Raw genomic sequence first — 7,181 nt, forward strand, 5'->3', positions numbered from 1 at the left:
GTTTTAGAAGTTGAAGCAGGTCTTTCTTATCATTAAAGCTCTTATGCCACAAGTCAGGGAGCCTATGTGGGGACTATGTCAGGTGCTGAGTATATATATTCCAATTACACATTGGAACTGGGGGAATTGTTTTCCTTTCCCAAAATATAGTCACTTTCCTTTTGGGGAAGGTGAAAGTAAGATCAACAGTATATATTTTTGTCAATATAGCAGGGTCCTTCCTTGAGGGGACCTGGCCTCTTCTTCCTTCTAAGGGTTCTGTTTCTTTAAACTTGCTCAAGGGCGCCTGGGTGGCTCAGTGGGTTAGGCCGCTGCCTTCGGCTCAGGTCATGGTCTCAGAGTCCTGGGATCGAGTCCCGCATCGGGCTCTCTGCTCAGCGGAGAGCCTGCTTCCCTCTCTCTCTCTCTGCCTGCCTCTCCATCTACTTGTGATTTCTCTCTGTCAAATAAATAAATAAAATCTTTAAAAAAAAAAAATAAAAAATAAATAAATAAACTTGCTCAAGTTTGAGAATTGATTGAGGGGCAGTAACTCTATGCTTTGGTAAATCAAGTTGAGTTCACAACCTAGAACCCCTTCTCTTAGATAGACCAGGTAGGAATAAATTCACCATTTATTTCTTTGCTTGGGACACCATGATCAACCAGCCAAATGCACTAAGTTTCTACAAGTTAGACTATTCTGATTACTTGCTTTGACTCTGGCATCCATTTACAACAGTCACATCTACCTTGTCTGGCAATTATGTGCTACCACTGGGTCCTTGCCACTATGGGATCCAATTACCCCATTCTGTTTAGGGACCCCCATTATTTGGTAGCTGTCTCACTATAATTTCTGACCTACATAGAAATGCATTCACAGAGATCTTCAAAGATGTGGGGTTCCCATGGGGCACCTGGCTGGCTCTATTGGTGGGGTATGTGACTCTTGGTTTCAGGGGTGTGATTTCAAGTCCCATACTGGGTGTAGACATTACTTAAAAACAAAATCTTTAAAAAGAAAAAAAAATGTGAGGCTTCCGTCACAAATTCACTTCTCATAATGGTGAAACATATGTTCCCTGAGCTCTCCCAGGGTTGATAAGTGGATCTTACATGATAAATTCACTCTAATATTCCAGTCTCCCCAAGGTTTTGGATACCTTCCTCTATAACTTAACAAAGAACTTGTAGCATTTCAACTTTTGGTGTAGGCTACCTTCAGGTTCATGTGTTAGCCAATCAAACTAATAGAGCCCTTTTGAAACCTATTAAACTAAATCTTTGTACCCAGAATCTCTTCTTAGGCTCATACCAAGAAATTAAACATGATGCAACTTTATTTTCTCCCACCATTAACATCCTTACCATCCATTATCACATCCTTAAAATCCATCTCCATACATATTCTTCATATTTTTGTCTGTATACATTGGAACAATGATGAATTTTTTTCATATATAGTGTGCTTTGATGTGAGTCACACAACCTTTGTGGCCTCTAGGACTTAAGTCTAGATCTAGAAACAAAGAGAGACGCCAAGGATGGGCCTCAAGGAAAACCAGCAACGTCTTAAAAGGCTTCTATCTCAGGGGAGGCCATGGTGGGTTTTCAAGGCAAAGAAAGGCTAACCTCCTCAGGCATGGATAAAAGGAGTGTACCTAGGGGACAAAGAGGACTCAGCAGAGTTTAAGGGTTCAAGATTTATAGCTTCCTTAGGATACCCCCACCTGCCCCTATTCCAATGATCAGGACCTCATTCTTTCCCAACAATTTACTTGCATTAGATACTCTGATAAATTGGGGATTCAACTTGAGTTGGAATTCAACCCCTCACTGTATGAGACTCTGGTTTTTAGAAATCCCAGGCATGAAGCTCTAGGAGATAAAGATTTGGGTGAGGTGGTTTGTTGTTTTTCAGATAGAGAATTTTTCAGGATATTTATGAAAATCTTGAACTGGGAATTTGAAGCCCGGACTCATTCTCTTCTTTTGCCCACTTTTTGCACCACAGTTAGGAACAGGCCTCCAATCCTATTGTATTCCCTAGTATGACTAATATGTTTTCAAGTAGTGAGTCCATGGTTACCCAGAACCATGCCTTGTGTAGGTATCTGATTAAGAGAGTTGTGATTTTACCTTTGCCTGAGAATTACTTTTTTATGGGATTTCTACTGAGTTATGCAACAGTTTTATTTACCAAAGCCAGATAAACTTTGTTGCCAGCAAATTGCAACTCTTGGATTATTTAAACCCAGATGCATCATTCTTGGCTCCCTGAGATAAAATCAGAGTGACAATAGAATTTTCTTTCTTTTTTTCTAGTTTTAATTTTGCTCTATGCTAGTTGCACTTGGGTTTATATTTAGTTTGTACACAGCTGACAAATTATTCCCCAGTGAGTTTTATGGTCTGACCATTTGGTGATCTCTGTGAAAAGGTTAGTGGTTTATAGAGACCTTGTCTCTGGGTGAGAGATACCAGAGAATCTAATAGTCTTTCCTGTTTATTTGTCTATCTTGAGACCAAATCAATTAAGAGTTTCTATCTATTGGGAAGGGAAGAGCTCTTTGATATACACTGGTGAGTTCCGTAACTTCTGTTAACTCTCAAACTGAAGTTGAAAGTTTTCTCTGTGTCTATGTGTCTGTCTATGGGCTTATAGTTCAGAAGGACCTTTGTGTGTATAACATTTTTCTACTTCTGGATGTTACTATTAAGATTATGTAGCCTCTTTAAGGAGTTATATAGAACTAAATTTACTAGAGTTCCCCCCAAATAAGGAAGTTGACATTCTAATACTTTTTTTTTTTAATTTTCCATCTGAGTTTATTTTCAAATATACTTTCTTTTTTAAAAAACCAATACACTTTCTACAGGGATGACAAATATCAGTATTAGGAAATCCAATTATACAAAAAATACTACATCTAGTCTGAGGTAGATATATTTATTTTTTGGTAACATACATTAAGTGGCACTAATTACACAGTAACTGTAAGGTAACTAACATGAAACCACAGAACTGTAACTCTGCCACAGCTGCATAGACTTGGGCCTTTCTGGATGAGCATTTTCAAAAAAAACTGGATGCCCATCACAGAGCTATGCCAATAAAATCTGTTAAGGAGTAAAGCTCTGAAGTAGGGACTCACTAGAGTACCTTGCAGCTGACAGATGACAGGCAGGACATGTTAGTTATAAAGTAGTTACAGCCTAATTCACAAAAGTTACCAACTGTTTCTCTTTTTAGAAAGAAGCAAGAAGTTAAGAAATTCCTTGAATTAGCGCCTGGTGTGTCAGGTGGGAGAGCAGAGGAGGGCTGTGAGAGCGGTGTCAGAAGGACCCCGGTGGTCAGGTGGGTTGGACATCATTAATAATCACAGTTGGCTTCTAAATACTGGTAGCAAGATGACTTCTGATTTGTAATCTTAGGTAAATTATAGATAAATGAAAAAGGCCAGTAATCATACACTAAGATTAATAAACAGCACTTCAAAATTAACTGCATGAGGGCTGTGCTTGCAGCAGGGTTTCACAAGACAAGGCACCCAGATTTTTTCTTCCCACGTCTGGCTTGCAGAGCAGCTCTCCTGGCCATTTCAAAAATCTCCCTCAAAATCCATCTTTGGTCTTTGCTGAACACTCCATGTACCCAAAAGCGCCGATCCTGTTTGCCATATCTCTGCCTTCTTCCGGTTTCACCAGCTCCTGCTTCATCTTGGCTCGTTCCCGCCTTGTGTGCTCACCATTCCGAAGATCCTTCTTGTTCCCAACCAGGATGATGGGCACGTTGGGACAGAAGTGCTTGACTTCCGGGGTCCATTTTTCTGGGATATCTTCTAAACTATCAGGGCTGTCAATGGAGAAACACATCAGTATAACATCAGTGTCCGGATAGGAAAGAGGCCTCAAGCGGTCATAATCTTCCTGCCCAGCTGTATCCCACAAAGCCAACTCTACCTGCTTTCCATCAACTTCGATTTCTGCCACATAGTTCTCAAACACTGTGGGTACATACCCCTCTGGGAACTGGTCCTTGCTAAAGATGATGAGCAAACAAGTCTCGCCACAGGCTCCATCACAAACAATCACCAGTTTCTTCTGGATGGCAGCCATGCTTACAAATGTGCTGCAAGACCCACGGCCTGTGCGGCAGAAGTTCTACAAGTGCCTTGAACTTCTCAGATGAAAGGCACTTAGGCGACGACTCGCAGTCCGGTCTCTCTGCGCCGAGGACACCTGTCCGCGAGTCGCAAGCTCGGAGATGGCAGCCCACTAAGGAGAGAACCGACGGAGGACGGTGGGCGGCGGGCGGGGAGCAGGGAGCGCCGACGTTCTAATACTTTTAATGTGCTAGGTTTTAAACATATTTTTTATAAAAACAAACTAAAAAATCTTTTAAGAATCCAAATTTGCATAATTTAGGTAACTCTTTGGCAAATGTGACTAATTTAACAAAAATGATTATGTTTTCTCTGACTTATCATTGTTAAATGTAATACAATCCTATGTTTATATTCCACTGAGTATTTTCTTCCTAAAGTCACACAGGTTTACTAATCAAATAAGTAACATTACTTCTACTTAATGCTTAAGATTATGAAAAATTTAAATTTGTGTTTAACCACATTGAGGGACTATTCTGACAAACTTTCAGTTCTACTGTAGCAGTAGTTTTTAGTATGTCAGCTTAAAGATTATTTCCAAGATTTTTAGGTAACTTGAAACCTTACACTGATTTTAATTTGAATTAATTAACATAGGTATTTATTTAATATCTAGATCATCTCTCACCAAGATAGAATATTGAAACATTGATTACTAAGTAACACTTTTAAATCTGTAGGCTTTTGCTTGTTATTCTCATATAGTGAGACTTGATTTCTGAATCTGTTAGTGAACATATTCATTGTTGCTACTTTTTTAAAGGATTTTTTTTTTTCTTTCTTGAGAAAGAGAGAGCAAGAGAGAGAGCATGAGCAGAGGGAAGGGGTAGACAGAGAAAGGGAGAAGGAGACTCCCACTGAGCAGGGAGTCCCAAGTGGGACTCCATTCCAGGACTCTGGTATCATGACCTGAGCTGAAGGCAGACACTTAACCAACTAAGCCACGTAGGCATCCTCAGAGAAGTTGTATGAAGCCTGGCTATTCCATGTGTATCCATGAACTCTGCTGGGCTCTCAGGATGCTGATGTGTAACATTCATGGTTATCCATAGTTTTCTCTGTGACATAAAAGTTAGCTTTGGTTAAAAGTCTATACTTAGGAACAAAAGTTTCAGAGAAAAAATAATTGTGTGTGTATTTTATTTTTCAAGGAAACAGCTGTTTTGTCCTAAAGGAGAGGGTTGTTGTTTAATCTCCAGAACCGTTCACACTTCCAACTTTATCAAGGACCTAAAGAGAGTTTTTGTAGATTATAATTATGACATAAACCATAAAGAAAATTGAAAGAGAGAACTTTTAAGTATTTATTTACTTGTTCATTTGAAGCAACCAGGATTAATGTATTGCATGTCAACAACTTAGTAATATTAAGAACTTTATTTTCAACTGGTGGCTATCCTGTAATTGATCCTAGGATACAAGGTCTGTTTTTTCCAGAATATGAAAGAGCATAATGCTGTACAAATTTAAATAAATTTACTTTCCAATGATTTGTAGTATCTGAGCTTGATAAGCTATGACATATATTAAAATATTAACAAAGTGTGCTCACTTTTTGATGGGCTTGTTTTTTTGTTTTTTGCTTGTTTACTGTTGATTTCTTCCACCTAAAGGAATTTTTCCCCCTTTGTGTGTAACCTGTCTTGATGACAAAGTTTCAATGTCTTACCAAAATAACCTTCTACGGTTTTTGTTGACTTTACTATATGTCTGATTATGTAAGAAAACCATTTTCTCACTGAAAAAAAGCTAAAATCATAAAAACGCTTTACAATCTTATTATCTTTCCAGATTTTAAAGTATATTATTTTGTCACTTTGAAATGAGCCAGCTATTGTTTCTTAGGCATCCATGGTCTGATTCCTATCTCAGGCATTAAAATCTTCTGACAATTTTTCCTTCTGCAAATAGAATCCTAAATGTAAAATGAAATGAAGTAAAATAAAACTTTCAGGATATCTTTTGTACCTAGAACCTATAAAATTTCACAAAGAACCTCTGCTAGTTAAAAAATTGTATTCTTGGGGCACCTGGGTGGCTCAGTGGGTTAAAGCCTCTGCCTTCAGCTCAGGTCATGATCCCAGGGTTCTGGGATCGAGCCCCGCATCGGGCTCTCTGCTCCATGGAAAGCCTGCTTCTTCCTCTCTCTCTCTCTCTGCCTGCCTCTCCGCCTACTTGTAATATCTCTCTTTGTCAAATAAATAAATAAAATCTTAAAAAAAATTGTATTCTTCCACCTTGTAAAAACAGAGGTACCAGAAATAATTTGGTTTACTTGATATGTTGTTATTGATGCATTACACAGTAAGCATCATATCAAGAAATGCTTAATAGGAATGTTAACAGGACAGACAGTAGCTACACATGTGGGGAACATAAACATCATAAACCTGCCAAGTCACTAAGTTGTACACCCGAAACTAATGTAATATTGTACGTCAACTAAAATTTTAAATACTTCATGAAAAAAGTTAAAGAAATGCTTAGCATCCCCTAGGTTAAATTTGTAATGGTAAAATGTTATCAGTACAAATATTTCAGAAGTTGTATATTATATGGTAAGTGTCTAAATAACTGTCAGTGCTTTCAGTCTCCCCGACACGTTTCTATTTATCAGAATCTTGTTGCTGCTTTGCATGAAATTAGACAAAAATGGCACAGCTTATCAGCCAAATTTCAGTTGTTTTTTTAAATGTTAACTTGACCGCATCTTCTTTACTTCTTTAATTTGAATTCAATATGTTCCAGGCTGGTGATTTTCAATTGGGAATTGGCATTGCTTACCTATGAGTTTCACTAAAATATTGTGGAATAATTAGAAATACATACACTGGTCTTTGACCCTAGTTCCTGACAAAGAGCTCCTAAAACTCTTATAATTTTACAAGTGATAGGAGTTTCTGACACAGAATTCCTAAATCCCTTATAGTTTCCTGGGTGATAGGAGCCTCTCTCGTTCTAATGAGGCAAATCTTAGGGAGCTCCTGAGTGTGAACTGGTCACTAGAAAAACCAAGCCCTGGTTAGAGGC

At 38.4% G+C, this 7,181-nt stretch overlaps 1 pseudogene; it reads right to left on the reverse strand.

The window, feature by feature from the left end:
- Nucleotides 1-3,062: 3,062 nt before the first annotated feature.
- On the reverse strand, nucleotides 3,063-4,263 carry LOC116572207 (annotated as a pseudogene).
- Nucleotides 4,264-7,181: the final 2,918 nt, after the last annotated feature.

Source organism: Mustela erminea, chromosome 13 (assembly GCF_009829155.1).
Source record: "Mustela erminea isolate mMusErm1 chromosome 13, mMusErm1.Pri, whole genome shotgun sequence".
NCBI classification, from domain to species: domain Eukaryota; kingdom Metazoa; phylum Chordata; class Mammalia; order Carnivora; family Mustelidae; genus Mustela; species Mustela erminea.